This window comes from Ailuropoda melanoleuca, chromosome 2, assembly GCF_002007445.2.
Source record: "Ailuropoda melanoleuca isolate Jingjing chromosome 2, ASM200744v2, whole genome shotgun sequence".
In the NCBI taxonomy this organism is placed as follows: domain Eukaryota; kingdom Metazoa; phylum Chordata; class Mammalia; order Carnivora; family Ursidae; genus Ailuropoda; species Ailuropoda melanoleuca.
In genome coordinates, this window is record NC_048219.1 from 100539029 (window position 1) to 100556643 (window position 17615).

Sequence of the window (17615 nt, forward strand, 5' to 3'; positions counted from 1 at the left end):
TTATTGAGAGGTCTACACTGGAGAAGAATGCAGATTTGGGAGATATGTTGCATGAAATCTAACTTCATTGGGAAGGGGATGCTGGTTAGGAGAGGTGGAGATCAAGGGGTGATATGAAGGATGAGTAAGAGTTAACCTGGGGATAGGGCTGATGTGGGAAGAATATTCCAGTAAGAACAGTGTGTACAAAGGCCCTGTGATTAAAGGAAGTGTGGGGCACAGGACATTTGGGTAAGAGTAGAATATACATAGTGTCTGGAGCATAGCAGGTGAGAGAGAGCATGGTGGGAGAAGGTGCTGGAGAGGTTGATGGGGCCAGGTCATGCAAGGGTTTGCAGGCCACATGCAGGTAATTTGTTATTATTTTAAAAGTAATGAGAGGCCATTAAAGTGCTTTAAACAGAGGGAGAGGCTGGTCCAATTTGCATTTTGGAAGATCACTCTGGCTGCAGAGTGGAGAATAGATCAGGGAGGACCCTGGAAATGGAAAGCCAGGAGGAGGGGATCATGAAACCCAGGAGAGGGGTGGTGGAAGAGTGGAGGGAAATGGAAAGATTGGCAAGATATTTAGAAGATATGAAAATCCACATACTTTTCAATGCTTGGTATAGGGGATGAAGACTAAAAATAGCAGAGCTGTATTTTTAAATTGTGAATATAAAAAGAATGCAGGAGATGACATACAGTGTCCTTTACTATTATTAAACAAATAGTTGCATGTTCTTAGTGAGACATGGAGCACATTTCCTTATCTGTGTTGCCTGATACTGTTTCCTGGAATAAAATCCCTGAGCTTGAAATTCTGTATATCATGCTTGGGATATCTTGGGTAGAGTCATCTAAATCCAGTATCAGAGCCATGGAAAGGGGTGGATAGAGGGAGGAGGTATGAAAAGTACAACATGTAGAGGCAGACAAGCCTGGGTGTGCATCTCAGTACTGCCACCTGCTAATTGTATGATGTTGGCAATATTCATCCAGTCTGAGTCTCAGCGCCCTTGCCTATAAAATGACAATAGTAGTGTAGCACTAACCTTATAAGGCTCTTGGTGATGATTACATGAACTAGCACATACAAACTGAATACCCAGGACTTGACACATAATAAATAAAGGGGAAATGTTATTATTATTCATAAATAAGCTACTGTTTATGAGAGCACTTTAGCACTTTGGTTTATAACCTACTTGTATCAGTTAGCTAATGCTATGTAACAAACTGCCCCAAAACTCAGTGGCTTAAAACAACAACCATTCACTCTCACCCTTGCTTCTGTGGATTAGCTGGGATTCTGCCAATCCAAGTTGGGCTCAACAGGGTGACTGTAAGATCTGGGTCCAGCTCTGCTCCACAGGGCCTGGGCCTGTGATTCTCACTGCAGCTGCAGAAGCACAGGAGGATCAGCCTTAATGTGCAAGCATATTTTAAGCTTCTGTGCACATGATGCTTACTAATTAATGTCTCTTTGGAGATGCAAGTCACATGGTCAAACCCAAATTCTGGGAGTAGAGAAATCTAACTCACCTCTAACGGGAGCAAAACCACATGACAAAAGGTGTGGATATAGGGAAGATGAAGAATTAGACACACCAATTACTCGGTGTGTCATGTCACTCTTCAGTGTCTCCTGCCTTTCCACGAAGAATCATTTGGGATCATCAAGGCATAGAAAGATGGCTGCTGAGAACCAACTCCCTTTTCCATCTAGTTTCTTCCATCTCTCTCTTCCTCCTACTTAATCTTTTTCAGGGCTGTGACTTCGTATTCCTTTGAAGAAGTTATCAGTCAAGCTTCTTTGATGGCAAGCTACAGAAAACAACTCTGGCCAGTTGTATCAAAAAGGCAATTGAATGAAGGGTTATCATGTAGCTCACAAAAACTGGTAGGTAGTTGGAGAACCAGGTTAGGAACAGAATAGATTACAGGACAGCTCTGGGGACCCAAGAAGTAGAACCTGATCAATTCTCTTTTCTAGGCACTGATGCTGGGGTGAGGGAGCTCCAGGGGGGCTTTCCATCACTGAGTCTTTGTGCTCAGAAGTCAAAGTCCTGGCACAGAAAGGCCCACCTGTTGGTTAGGGCAGGGAGGGCATCATGGTTTACAGCTCATCAAGACTATCCATGATAAGGAAAGAGGAGGTTGGGAGAATGGAATGGGATGACCCAAAACAATCAGTGTCCTCTATGTCAGGCTTTCTTGTCAGTGGTTTTGTAGCAAAAGGAGCCCTGGAGTACAGGCAGCAGGCCAGATTCTATCCCCTGCTCTGCCCCCAACTTGCTTAGAATACAGAATCCAAGGTGGATTCGTTCTTCTTTAGCAAACACTTATATGGTGCTTACAGTGTCCCAGACACTGTTCTGAGAACTTGGCAAGTATTAACTCAGCAGTCCTTGACTTCAAGGAGTTGTTAGAGAGGGTGACAGCATACCTGAACTCAAAGCTTAGTTCTAGGGATTAAATGAACAACATGTGTAAAACATCTAGCACAACTCTGGCATGCAGAAAATGCTCAGTGTATGTGAATTCCCTTACCTGAGCCATCTCCCACTTCCATCCTTCCAGAGAGCTCTGTGAGAGGGGAGAATGCCTGAGGTTTCAGGTATCACTCAAAGCTTTTGATCTTGACAGTAGGAACAGCACCCCCTTCAACAGCACAGCTTAACTGCACCAGAGCCCAAGAGGAGGTACGGGATGTTGTAAGACGCTGGGACATCTTCAGAGTGGACTGGTATGTGACCTCAGGATGCCTTGTTATCGCCGTCTTAGGTATTTCTGATGCCAGGGAAATGTCGGCTTCATTTTCTATGCTCTTAGGAGTACTGTATTCCATTGTGATGATGGAAATGTTCTCTATCTCTGCTGTCCAGTATGGTAGCCAGTAGCCACCTGTGGCTATTGAGCACCTGAAATGTGGTTAGTTTTAATGGGGGAACTGAATTTATATTTAACTTTAATCATTTAAATTTGTGGCTAGTGGTTATCAAATGGAGAGTGCAGCTAGAGCTTTCAATGCTATGGAGCTCCCTGAGGGCCCCTGACACCTGGAGTCGGGTGGCAGGCTGGTATTTTAGAGGACTTGATGTCTCACTTTTCATCCCTATGAGGCAGCTCTGGAAGGGTCCCCGCCCTGACAATCTCTGAGCCCTGGCTTCTGCTCACCTCTCCAACCAGCTTTTCTTACTCCCCAGTGACAAATCCAGGCAGCTGACTGATACTTTGGGCAGGAATCATCCTGCTTCCACCTTGTTCAGGCTTCTCACAATAAACAGACCCAAAGGTTAATGGAGGTGAGATAAATGGGAGACAGTTAGAGAAGAATTAATCAATCTGGGGTTTCAGTTGCCCCAGAGTGACTCATCCCTTCAGAACCACCTGTGTCCTGGCTGATTTCACAGGTTGCATCCTACAAAAGAGGAACAACAAAAATTCTGTATATATCAATAATAGTATTTAGAATCACAGAATGTCAAAGCTTGAGGGAACCTTCCAGAACATCTGCCTCAACACCCTTATTTTATGAGGAGGGAAACTGAGGTCTAGGATGGGCAGCCTGTGAGGCTGGCTGTAGTCCTACAGGATGGGGTGTGGGAAAGGAGGCTGTTTCACTCTTGCATCCAAGCTGATGAAGCCAAAGGGTGGGTCCCACAGGATCCCAAAGAACCTGATATAACCTGGGAATGGATATAACCTGAGAAGTGTGTCCAAGATGGGTCATCTGAGCAGGGTGTGGAGAGTGGAGTTGGGAAGCCCAGGGAAACAGAGCTGGGGAGGAAGAGGTAAGCCATAGAAGTATGGACCCACATTCTGGACAACTAGCAGAGCCATCTCCAGGGCCTTCTTGATTTATTCACGCTGCTATAACAAAAATACCACATGCTGGGTGGCTTAACCAATGGACATCTGTTTCTCACAGTTCTGGAGACTGGGAAGTCCAAGATGAAGACAGCAGCAGACAGGGTGACTGGTGAAGACTCATTCCCTGGCTCTCAGAAGGCATTCTTTTCTCTGTGTCTCCACATGATGGAAGGAGGTGGGGGAGCTCTCTGGGTCCCTTTTATAAGGACAGTATCCAATTTATGAGGCTCTACACTCATGACCGAATTCCCTCCCCCAGGTGTCCCTTCTGAACACCATCCCCTTGGATGGGGGTGGTTTTCTCCATATGAATGTTGGAAGGCACACACATTCAATCTGTAAGAAGGATCCACAGTGAGAATTTTCTGGGTGACTAAGGGTCTATTTCTTGAGCAATCGGGACCCATTTTGAGAACCCAAGATGGGGCACAAGATAAAACATAGTAGGACTTTGTCCCACCTGCCAGTGGTAGCACCCCAAGGCTCATTCCCAACTCTTCTCCTTCTCTGTAGCGCTTCCAAGACCTTGTCACCCTAGCAAAATAGACCACATATTTTGAAATTGCTTCCCCATCTAGAGCTGTATTTGACAGTATATATAATTAAAATAATAGATGTTATTTATTGAGCACTTCTTTAGGGGCCAAGCATAATGCTAACGCCTTCACAAGCCATTATGCCACTTGATTCCCATGACAACTCTGTCAAGTAGACTTTCTTCTACCCATGTTACAGGTGAGCAAGCAGACTTAGGAAGACTGAACAACTTATCCCAGGTTACACAGCTCATAGGTGGCAGAGATAAAATTTGAGCTCAGGTCTGTCTGACTTCAGAAGCCCATCCTCTTGTAAGCCCTCGAGTGTAGCAGGACAGGCTCACTGGCCCCTTTCAACAGACTTGAAAATGGAAAGATCACGTGGCGGCCTGGGGACACAGCACTGGGTAGCAGCACAGAGGACTCTCAGTGTTGAGTTTTCTGTGCTTCCTTCAAAGACCACGTTTTCCCTGGTCAGGGGTCATTTTTCTCTTGTGACCAGGTGACTTCACAATTTATTTCATTTGGCAGGCAGGGAGGGGATCTCCCCCACAGCGTCTCAAGTGCCACCTGGACAGTGAATATTGATTTTGGGAGTCAGGAGCGTGGTCTCATGCCTGAGTCATTTCTGAAGGCACACCACTTCCTGAGTGGCACCCCCAGTTAAAGTACGGTGCCTTGTCCTTTTGGCCAGCTCCTTGTGTGTGAAGGGAGGCGGGGCTCCCAGCAGACTTCAGGGAAAGGTTAAGAGCTCCACACAGCATCCTCGATGAATATTGGGGGCCTGCTCCACCAAACGCATGTCTGAGCAAAGAGCACTCCTGCCTGATTAATAGGCACACACTTTGCCTTGATGGGGGCTGGGCCCACGGAAGGGACTGTTAATCATCTCTCCTCAGTGTCCTGCATGGGAGCACAAGCTCCCAGGGGTGGGGCTGCCAAGTCTTAGAGGCTCAGGGGGGCCATGTCACACCCTCCTGTCCAGAATGCTCCCCAGTGCCCCTGGGAGGACTAGGAGAACCTTAACTGGTGGCTTGTTCCCCGCTCTGTCACTGTGTGGTTCTTTTCTGGTTCCTTTCGGAGATAGCAGCTCAGCTGTCACCCTAGGTGGCGTCTTCTGCCCTTGCGGTGGGGGAAGGAAGCAGCAAGAGGTTGAGTATGCCTTGGGGCTGGAGTTCCTCTGAGGCCAGAGGACTTAACACCCTTTCCCAAAGGAATAATAAGAGATAATACTGTCTCTGGTTTGTTTTCATTTCGTTTTGCTTTATTGTGGTAAAATACATATAATGTAAAATTTACCATTAGTGACATTTAGTACATTCACAATACTAGGCAGCCATGACCGCTAGGTGTAAGACATTTTCATCAGCCCAAAAGGAAAAACATCAACGGTCACTCTCCATTCCTTCCCATGTGCCCCAGGCCCCAGCTGCCATTAATCTGCTTTCTGTCTCTACGGGTTTTTCTAGTCTGAATATTTCCTATGAACGGAATCATACAATATATGGCCTTATTGTGTCTGGCCTCTTTCACTTAACATAATGTTTTCCAGGTTCGTCCGTGTCAGTAGTTTCTTCCTTTATTATGGCTGAATACTATTCCATTGTGTGGATAAAGCAAATTTTACTTATCCATTCAGCTGTTAATGAAGCTTGGGTTGTTTCTACCTTGTGGCTTTTATAAATAATACTACTATGAACATTTGTATAAAGAAATAATACCGTTTTATCTGTTTGAAACCAATCCAGTTAGTTCTGTGCTGCAGCTGCTAGCCACATGTGGGTATTTAAATTTAAGTTAATTAAAGTTAAATTAAAACTTCAGTTCCCCAGTTGGACTGATCACATTTCAACCACTCAAAGCCACATGCGGCCACCAGTTACCATATTGATTAGCACAAATGCAGGGCATTTTCACCATCACAGAAACAGAAAGTTCTACTGGTAAACTTCTATCTAAAATGTATAATTGAGGGGTGCCTGGGTGGCTCAGTAAAGCGTCTGCCTTGGCTCAGGGCGTGATCCCAGAGTCCTGGGATCGAGCCCCACGTCGGGCTCCTCCGCTAGGAGCCTGCTTCTTCCTCTCCCACTCCCCCTGCTTGTGTTCCCTCTCTCGCTGGCTGTCTCTCTCTCTGTCAAATAAACAAATAAAATCTTTAAAAAAATAAGTAAGTAAAATCAAATGTATAATTGAAAATGACCAAAAAAGTTCAGTGAGTACAAATTTCCAGTTATAAAATAAACAAATCATGAGGATGTGTGTACAGCCCGGTGACTAGAGTTGCTAATACTACATTTCCTATTTGAAAGTAGCTCTACTCCAACAATTCCCTCTGGATGGAACTACTATCAGGGAGCAGGCCCCCACAATTGCCCGCTGTCATCAAACCTAGGGTCCTTCTCAGTGTCTGAGGCTGTCCACTTCCTGCAGGGAGACAACGCAGTGGTTGAGACAGAGCTCAGTGGCTTGAGGGGAGAGGGCCTGCCTGGGTCACCAGGCCAGCCTCCTGGAGGGAGGGAAAATGGGTGAATGGCACTGACCCAGCCCTGCTTAGTCAAGCAGGCACAGGCAGGAAAGCAACCAAGAAGCAACTCACCCGATTCCTGGTGTGGGGCAGTCTCAGGCACTCCACAGGGGGCCCCAAATGGACTTTTAAGCATCTGGGGGGAGCACGGCCTTCTGGAAAAGTGGTTGCACTCAGGAAAAGATTGACAGACCCCTGATGGCAAGCCCCTGACCCTCCCCCAAAGACAGACAGAAAAAGCAGCCATGTGGTAATAGAAGTGGTGATTGGGCAAGTCTGGGCGGAGGAGGGGAGAGGTAGCGGCCCTGTGGATGTTTCCACCTGAAAACAGCCCCCACCCCCATCTTCCATCCAGGGGGGCCACAGGAGAAACCCAGGCTGCTGGTGGTCTGGGGCCAGCCCTGGCTGGGCCTTGAGAATTCAAACAATTTGCTCTCGGAATTCCATTTGTCTCTTTTATGTAATCAAGATCAACCCAGGGATGCGTGAGATCATTGGTTTTAAGCTCTTTTTTTTTCTTCCAGTCAGGGAATTCTTTATTCAAATGGAATCTTACAAAGAATAAAACAACAATTCTCATGAAGTACAAAGCAAAAAAGAATAAAGCAAAGCTGGGCTGGTTAAAGATGGCGGTGGTGGTGGCAGTGAGTAATGAGTGGTGCCCAGAGCTCAAGCACCTCCCCCCAGCTGCACCCTGACTTCTCGCCCCCATGATTTCCCACCTCTAAGTGCCCATGATTTTAGAATAACATTTGCTCTCCTACCAGTTTTGGGGGGGATATTTTGAAATCAGGCAAACCCGGGGTTCAAATCCCCGTTTTTCCTTTTTAGTACTTTGTAATTTGGGACAAGTAACATAACTAGTTTACCCTTAACTTTCTAATCTGTAAAGTGTATCAATATTACTCACTCTCCAGGGATCTTAGGAGGTTAAAATGCACCCACATGGAGTCTGACAACAGCAGGTGCCCCTCGTGTGTGTCCTGCCTTACCCCTGTGCAGGGTAGCCTCATATCTCATCTCCCCTGGCCCCCCAGACCCTATCCAGGCTCTGTCCTGTGCAGTTATGGGGCCAGCACTATGCTGGGTAGTCAGGAGTGGGGACTTGAAGATAAATAAGACAGTCAATGACTTCATGGAACTCATAGACCAGAAACTGATAATTACCACACCGAGAGTTTAAGGAAATGGATATGTTCAAACCTAGATGCAGGACTTCATCTTTACCATGATTAATGTTCATTTTATAGCTCTGGGCTAAATCTTCTGGCTTGTTTTGAATCTTATTTCTGTCATCAAACATAATAGCTATCTCATCTTTCTTTCCTTTATCTGCAAGTGTAACCAACATAGTTTCTGTATCTTTCCAATGTCATGACCAAGATGGTGACAAGGACTAAAACCAGAGCAAGAGCAGAGTTCTCGATCTTCCTCCCAAAATAATTCTAATATGTACATCAACCCTTGGTTGTTCAGCCAGTTCAAAAGTCATCTTTCGCTCCCATGCACACTCCCACACCTTTATATTTTATAATACTTGGTGATAAATTTTTCATATGCACACTGATAATTTTACATGCATGCATAAATATAATGGTTTCATAGACACATATATCACCATATATATACATTATTGGGTTTTTTGGTCAATGTTCTACACTAATCTTACATACTTTATCTTATTTTTTGTCAATAGTACCTCAAGAATCCCTTTCACAAAGATGGCACCAGAGGTGAAGAAGGAAGCCCCCGCTCCTCCCAAAGCCAAAGCCAAAGCCAAGGCTTTGAAGGCCAAGAAAGCGGTGCTGAAAGGCATCCACAGTCACAAAAAAAGATCTGCACGTCACCTACATTCCAACGACCCAAGACACTGCGTCTTTGAAGGCAGCCCAAATATCCTTGGAAGAGCGCCCCCAGGAGAAACAAGCTTGATCCCTATATCACCATCGTCAAGTCCCTCTCATGACTGAGTCAGCCAGGAAGAAGATAGAAGACAACAGCACACTTGTGTTCATTGTGGAGGCCAAGGCCAACAAGCACTAGATCAAACAGGCTGTGAAGAGGCTCTATGACATTGACATGGCCACGGTCAACACCTCCATCAGGCCTGATGGGGAGAAGAAGGTAAATGTTCGACTGGCTTCTGACTATGACGCGTTGGATGTTGCTGACAAAATTGGGATCATCTAAACTGAGTCCAGCTGGCTAACTCTAAATATAATTTTTTTCACCAAAAAAAAAATGATTTTCACTCATGAAAATCACTCCAACTTGGAGTTCCAACTCATAGGTCACCTGTCGTAGCTCTAATGCACCCTGTTAAATGCTTGCATAATAGGCTGTCATATGAAAAATGTGCCATAATTTATTCATCTATTCCTAATTGATAGGAATTTTTTTCTGTACAAGCAATAAATATTCTTATTTATATGTCCATACATACAGGTGCTTTTATTTCTATGAGATAAACGTTGAGAAGTGCTCTTAATTTTAATATCTTAATTTTAATAGATGCTGCCAGCTCACTTTTCAAAATGGCTGTCATAAATTATATTTCCATATAGAAACCAGCAGACGGCATTTCCAGTGTTTTAAGTTTTGCATACCTGATGGTTATAAAGTGACCGCTCATTTTTACTTCTTTAACTGAAGTATAATTGACATATAACATTGTATTAGTCTCAAGTGTACAGCATAATGATTTAATATTTGTATATATTGCAAAATGATCACCACAATAAGTCTAGTTAACATTGGTCATCATATACAATTACAAAATTTTGTATGTGTGATGAGAACTTGTACGATTTACTCTTTAAGCAACTTTCAAATATGCAGTATAATCTTATTAACTATAGTCGCTATGCTATACATCACTATTGTTACTTTAATGTACATTTCCCTGACTGCTTCAGAATTTACATATTTTTAATGTTTGTTGATTATTTAAATCTGCTCTCCTGCAGACTATTATCTTCTTAGTTTCTTTACCTATTTTTCTATCAGTTGTTTGTCCAATTCTTGTTAATTTGTGTAAACTCTTTACATATTATAGATTTAACCCTATCTATTGCATTGCAAATATTTTCCCAAATCTATTTGTGTGTACTGACTTAATTTTTAGTATCTCTTGCTATACATAAGTTCTTAATTGCTCTGCTCTGCTTTTAAAACTTCTGGTTTTCTAGGGGCACCTGGGTGGTGCAGTCAGTTGAGCCTTCAACTCTTGGTTTCAGCTCAGGTAGTGATCTCAGGGTTGTGAGATTGAGCCCCACGTCCAGCTGTGTTCTCAGCATGGAGCCTACTTGAGATTCTCTCTCCCTCTCCCTCTGCCCTTCCTGCTCCTGCTCTCTCTCTCTCTAAAATAAGTAAATAAATCTTTAAAAAAACTTCTGGTTTTCTAGCATCAATTTGGATGGTGTCCTTGTCTCTAGATTAAAGATGTAGGCTCTTGGATGTAATTTTTATTTTTTTCACATTTTAAATCATTAAGTCATCTGAAATTAATTTGTTTCTCACAAATTGAAATACCAGATTTACTGTTTTATTTCTCACTTATTTTATAATCTATTTCTGGATTTTCTATTCTGTTTCACAGACCTATTTATTTACATTTATGGAAAGAACATATTATTTGTTTATAGGGACTTTTTATAGCATATTGTGATACTTGGTAAGGTAAGTGCTCACTCTTTTTTAAAAAATATACTAAATATATATTTTTTCTAGTCTCAGACATTTTTATTTACTTATTTAGTATTTTTTAAAAGATTTTATTTATTGATTTGAGACAGAAAGATACAGAGAGAGAGCACGAGCAGGGGGAGAGGCAAAGGGAGAGGGAGAGGGAGAAGCAGACTCCCTGCTGAGCCGGGAGTCCAATGCAGGGCTCAATCCCAGGCAGGAGCTGAAGATCATGACCTGAGCTGAAGGTAGATGCTTAACCATTTGAGCCACTCTGGCACCCCACAGACATTTTTTAAAAATATAAAGCATAAGATCATTTTATCAAGTTCAAATAATCCTATTAGGATTCAAATGGAAATCACACTATATTTACAGATACCAATTCTGGGAAAATCAAGTTGGCATGATACCAACTCTCTCCATCTGAAAGTAATTTGTTTCCATTGTCCAGATCTTACTTTATATTCTTTGATAAAATCTTATAATTTGCTTCATGTGGGTCTTGTGCCTTTCTTACTACCTTCATTCCTTAGCATTTTCTAGTTTGTGTATGGAACAATTTTTTCATTTTCATTTGTCATATACATTGCTGCAATAGAAGTCATTGATTTTTGTATATTTACCTTACATCCTGCTACCTTGCCAAATTCTCTTATACACTTTGGTGTATAAGTTTTTCTAGTTAGAGTCTATTGAATTTTCTAGAAATTCAATAATCCCCTCAGCATAAAAAAGGGGCATTTTATCTTATCTTTTCTAATGTTTATAGCACTTCTTGGCTCATTTCATTTACCAGAACGAAATACTTGAGTAATTATCTCTGTCTAGTTACTGACTTCTAATCTAAATATTTTTAGGCGTTTGGCATTTAGAGTAATAATTGCTTCTATTTTTTGTTATATTTGTGTAACCTAATATTTAATTTTTTGTTACATTTATTATAATTAAGTCATTATTATATTCATATTTCAGTAATTTCTTTTACTATTTTACTTAGGTTTTCATTAGAAATGGCTACAGACTTAATTTCAAGTGTTCTTTAAGCATTTACTGATGGGATCACATAATTTTTCTGTTGATGTATTGATACACTGGATAATGTTAATAAATTTCCATATATGGAGCTAGTCTGCGTTCCCTGAATAAACCCTACTTCAGTTTAGCCTATTTTTCTTTTGAAGCATCATTAGATGCTACTCACTAACAGTTTAGATTGATTGTTCCCATCTGTAGACATATGTGAGATTGGCCTATGCCTTTTAAAAAATAATCTCCTTTTTGGTTTTTGATATTAAAATTACGCTGTCTTTGTAAAATAAATCAAGAGAGCTCTCCATCTTTTCATAGGGCCTTGTTATCTGACACTGACCTGGTGTGTCAGTATCAGAGAAAAATCAGCTGTGACCTTATTGGGTCCTGATTATTTACTAAGTCATGGTTCTTACGTTTGTGATTCTTCTACCATAATTGCTGTTTAAGTGTTTTGCTTCCTCTGGTGTCAATTTTGGTAANTTGCCTTTTAAAAAATAATCTCCTTTTTGGTTTTTGATATTAAAATTACGCTGTCTTTGTAAAATAAATCAAGAGAGCTCTCCATCTTTTCATAGGGCCTTGTTATCTGACACTGACCTGGTGTGTCAGTATCAGAGAAAAATCAGCTGTGACCTTATTGGGTCCTGATTATTTACTAAGTCATGGTTCTTACGTTTGTGATTCTTCTACCATAATTGCTGTTTAAGTGTTTTGCTTCCTCTGGTGTCAATTTTGGTAATTTGCAATTTCTAGGAAATCATCCCATTTCTTCTAAATTTTAAATCATTGCCAAAAAGTTGCATATATTAATTTCTTGTATTTCAATTTCTCTTGCATTTGTGTTTTTGCTTACTTTCACGTTACTAATCTCTTTCTTCCTTAATCAAATTTGTGAAGACTTATTTCATGTTATTGTTGTTTTCCAAGTATTTGACTTTAGATTTATTTTCATTCTCATTTGAAATGTTTTCCTATTTCTTTGGTTTCAACATTTGTCTTGGCGGGTTTCCTATTCTAGTTTTTTAAAAATGTCTTTTGTTTACCGGTTTTAATTTCTTGAATTCTGAACTGTCTGGATGTTGATTTTAAGTTATTAAGGCATTTAAGACTATTAATTTGTATTAATATGGTTTTTTCTGACCATGGGTTATGTATAAAGTGTTCTTTTAATTGACTTCTTCAGAAGTTGTAGTATCCCTTTTGATTTCTCTCTCAATCTAAGGATTTTCCAAGATTATATATTTTAATTTCTAAGTAGTTAAGATTTTGGCCATTTTTTATTATATGCTTTAATTTTATTAGGATATGATTAAAGAATGTGGCCTCTATTTTACAGCTGTATAATCTCTACTTGTTAGAATATTCAAAACTTTTCTTTTGGAGAAAGAACATGATCAATATTTTATATAGTTTGTGGACATAGAATAAGTATATTCTTTATTCAAAGCAATTATAAGTTTTATATAGTCAAGATTATTGAGTTTTTAAAAGTATACATGTCCATATTTAATTTAATTTGTTAGGTATGAAATATTCTAATGGGATTGTACTGAAATCTTTGTGTATAAATTTTATTAAGATTTTATTTATTTATTTATTTATTTGAGAGAGAGAGAAAGAGAAAGAATGAGTGGGTGCATGCAGAGGGGTGGAGGGAGGCAGAAGGGGAGGGACAAGCAGACTCCAGGTCTGCACAGAACCTCACATGGGGCTTGATCTCATGATCTCACCTCCCTGAGATCACTACCTGAGCCAAAACCAAGAGCCCGCTGCTTAACTGACTGAGCCACACAGCCATCCCTGTGTATAATTTTAAAAATCAAATCCTTATAACATTTCTAATAGCTTAGCTTTATATGGTTATCTGACACATTATTTTACTCATACACTATATGAAATATCTTCATATTCACCACTTGTGTTGAAGTAGGGTTTATTCAGGGGACACAGACTAGCTCCATATCTGGAAATTTATTAACATTATCCAGTGTATCAATGCATGAATAGAAAAATTATGTGACCCCATCAATACATGCTTAAAGAACACTTGATATTAAGTCTGTAGCCATTTCTAATGCAGCATCCCTTTTTTGTCCTGTTTAGTGTTTAACTTTAAATTCTACTTTGTCTAATATTGAATATTGTTGCCACTCTTGCCTTTTATTCGTTTGCATTTGTTTGGCACTCTTCTTCCCATTCCTTTCATTTGAATCTTGAATTGTCAATTTCTGTTAACTGTATTTATTTAAGCAGTGTATAAATATTTTTGGCTCTTAACCCTCTCTGATAAGCTCTGTCCTCTAAGGACATAATTCAGTTTATTCCCAAATGATTTAAAAGCTTATATTCCTCCTTTTTCTTCCCTTTCATGTTGCTTTATAGTTGTGATTTATCTTACATTGTTTTTTCTTTTTCTATATTTTCACTGGTTTGATCAAATTGTTATTCATCTTATTTTTCCCCTTGTTAATTTATACATCCTAATAAAACTGTTACATTCTATTAACATTTTCTGAAACTTTCCTTGTACTCATAATCACTTATTTTTGTATTATTATTATTATTATTATTATTAGCAAGATACTATTTTACCAAGCAAGACATTCTATTTTCACATTGCCTTCCCCTTTTTGTTACCCTATGACATAAAACCATTAGAATACCTTCACTTACCCCTGCCCCATTTCTCCTTCTCCTTCAGCTTCCCCTCTCCCAATCCTGGAAGAGATATTTGGAATGTCTCTCACTTCTATCCCCACCCACTGCCCCTGCTGACCTGGTGTAGCTCAGATAGTTAAATGTTTTTAGGTCTACATGTTGTGAGAATTTCCTTTGAAATGTCTCCCTTCAGTTTACAGATTCTGAATTTAAGATTTATATGTTTCACATTTCCAGAGAACCCAGTATTCTCCATCCAGGAATTTTCTCCTGTTTTTTATTTAATGATTATTTTTTTGCTATGTGATCCCTTTTTGTTTTTTTTCTAGGTCCCCAACACTTGCATGTCAGTCTTCCTGGTTCCATCCTCTAGCTCTTTAGTTTTTTCCTTAATGATTTTCATCTTTTAATAGTTTGCTCTGTGCATTACTGTATAATATTTTCACTTGACTCTCAAGGACACTAATTTATGTTTCAACAGTGCTATCTTTTCCCTTCTTTTGCTTGCCACATTGGAAAGTTGGAAAAACCACATTTAAGCTTCAGAAAGTCTTTTTGTGTGCATTTGCTGCTTTTGATTGCCAAGAAGTGCTCTGTTTTTCTGTTTAGTCTCAGAGATAAGGAATTTGAAAGCTGACATAGCCAAGAGAAATTAAAATACAAGAGAAATAATATGTGTAACTTTTGAGCAATGATTTGTAAAATCTAGAAGAAACGAATCATTTCATGGCAAATAAATTTTCAAAATTGACCACAGAAGAAATGGAACACTTGAAAAGAGCAATTATCATAGAAGAAAGTGATTAGATTATACACCTGAAATTAATATTACACTATATGTTAACTAACTGGAATTTAAATAAAAACTTTAAAAAAATGTTTTTTCAGGCAACATCTTCTTCTGCTAAGTTATCAGTCTTTTCAACAACAAGAAAAGAAAAGTAAAAAGAAAAGGAAAGGAAAAAAACAGAAAATGATTAGAGATATACCTTTTAGTAAATAACCAAGGTACAATGAGACTACAGCTGGGTTTTTATCTAACATTTAGGGATCAAGAAAGGAGCTCTCCTTGGCTAGGTATGCATTTTTTTTCTGATAGGCCATCCTCTCTGGGACCCCTTAATGGAGGCACAGGTGGGATTCCCCAGCAAGGACACCAAGATGGAGAGCAGCCTGCAGGTCTATTAGGGGAGTTCTCTTGGGCTCATCCCCAGAGAAGAGGGAAGAAAGCAGGATTGGGAAGAGGAGAAGTTGAACTTTGATGGGCAGTCTCCACAAAGCTTGATTTAATGAAGAGCTCTGAAGTATGGCCCTTCAGGGTTGTCCAGAGCTGAGGCAAGGGGGTGAAATTTTATACTTCTGTACCCCATCAGGTATTCAGTGTTATCTTTCCTGGAAAGTGGGTATGACCTTGGATATGCCAAGGCAATTCCTGAAGAGGGCTATCTCGCAGTTGAGTGTTGTCCGCCTACGTGTCTCTCAGAAGTTCAAGAAGGAAGAGGGAGGGAGGGCAGAAGATCTTCATTCTTATAGGGGAGCCTGGGTGACACACTATAGCATCTACTACAGATGCGCCATTATTTTTCTTTGTGCCCCCTCCCCAGTTTCTATCTTTTACTGGAATATCACAAGTTCTAAATTGGTGGCTGGTGAGTAGTCCCCTCACTGTGGGTGACAGTTGCTGTAGCAAGCAAGGTGACCATCCCTTTGAGGTGCATGGAGGACATCTCCTGATCCCTCCTTTTCTCTCAGCCACCAGAGAATGGAGAACTCAGTCCACTTATTCAGCTCTCTCTTGACCAGGAAGATGGGAACAAGGGGAAAGGAGGGGTGGCATATCCCCTGGTCCCCTGGGGGATGGTTTTCTGTAGGTAAGCTCCTCTCATGGCCTGCTGCTTTATGATGCCTGCTGTCCTCATCATCCTTTATCCTGGAGGAGAAAGTCCTATACCAGTTTCCTTGACCATGATCCCCACGACGCCCAGGGCTTTCCACAGGCCACCACAGGTCTCAGCTGCTTTTTGACCTGAAAGAGTCAAACTGATGAGAGCTGATAGTGGAGAGGAAGGGAGCTACAGACAGGCTACCTTTTCCTTGAAGTCCCTTCCTCCCTGCCTTTCTCACCTCGCCCATGAGAACCATGTAAAATATTTTGTTTGTTGAGTAGCTGAAATCAACATGCTAACTCAGCAGCCAGTGGACCCAGTAGGTACTGGGCTGGAGGCAAAAGAGAAATGAATGTACTCCTTTTAGAGGTGAAGAAAAAGTTCAATGAGTCACCAGACTGGTCCTTAATTGCATGCTTATCCCTAGGCTAGGACCCCTGGGGACCTCTGAAAGGAAAAATTAGCAAGCTCCCCCGGAGACAGTGTTCTCTGTATATACTTTCATCCAAAGAGATCGGTGTTTATGTATTTAAGTAAAGCCTTATGTCTTATACATGAGTGTGAGCAGGTGGAAATGTTTACTCAGCCTGAATCCCTGGTTGCAGATCTCTCTATGATCCAGGCCCTTTGAAATTCAAACATATTCATGAGGCTGAAACATAGATGCTCTTTACTGAGACCAAAAAAGCTGTCTAAAAAAATAACTCACCAGTCTATATATATATATATATATATATATATATATATATATATATAAATTGACGTGTTAATTGAAGTATCCCTATTGTGGGGAGCCAGGAGTTGGTAACCCCTTGGGAAGGGCTGGTCTAGCACCTACAGCTGGGGCAAGGGCTCAACCCTGCCAACAGTCCCAACTGTGCCATCTCCACTGAGAGGAAGGAAGAAGGACCACAAGAGGTGTGGAAGCCAGAGCCCGTGGGTGCACGGGGAGCTCTGTCTGAGTGCAGATGTTGGAAGGAGACAGACAAAAGGCAGGGTCGCAGCCAAGGACAAATGCTAAAGCATGCTCTGGGGCTGTAGGAGCAGTGTCAGGGAAGCTCGAATACAAAATGAGCTGAGGTTTGGAAGAAAAAAAGTCAAGGACAAGAGAAAATTAATTCCTTTTTTCATTTCTCTTAGACCTGGGAAGAAATGAATTGGGTGCTGTTTCAGGGGACTGCTGGGGTTCTCTGCTGCAGGTGTCAGGTTTCCCGAGCTGGCAGGGGAGGCAGGTATGTGACAGGCTGTGCTGGTCACAGGGCGCAGAGGGAACACACCATCACCCATGCCTCTTTCACTGTTTTTCTGGGGGTTTTCACAGGAGTAGGAAGGATGGAGGGCTTGATGCAGGAGCAGAAGCCTAGGTAAAGTGGAGAGATGGAGAGGGTATAGCCAGCTATGAGGGGGTGAAGAGGTGGGGAGGAGCCCACCTGCAGG

At 41.2% G+C, this 17615-nt stretch overlaps 1 pseudogene; it reads left to right on the forward strand.

Annotated features, from left to right (window-relative positions):
• Positions 1-8636: 8636 nt before the first annotated feature.
• On the forward strand, positions 8637-9157 carry LOC100479820 (annotated as a pseudogene).
• Positions 9158-17615: the final 8458 nt, after the last annotated feature.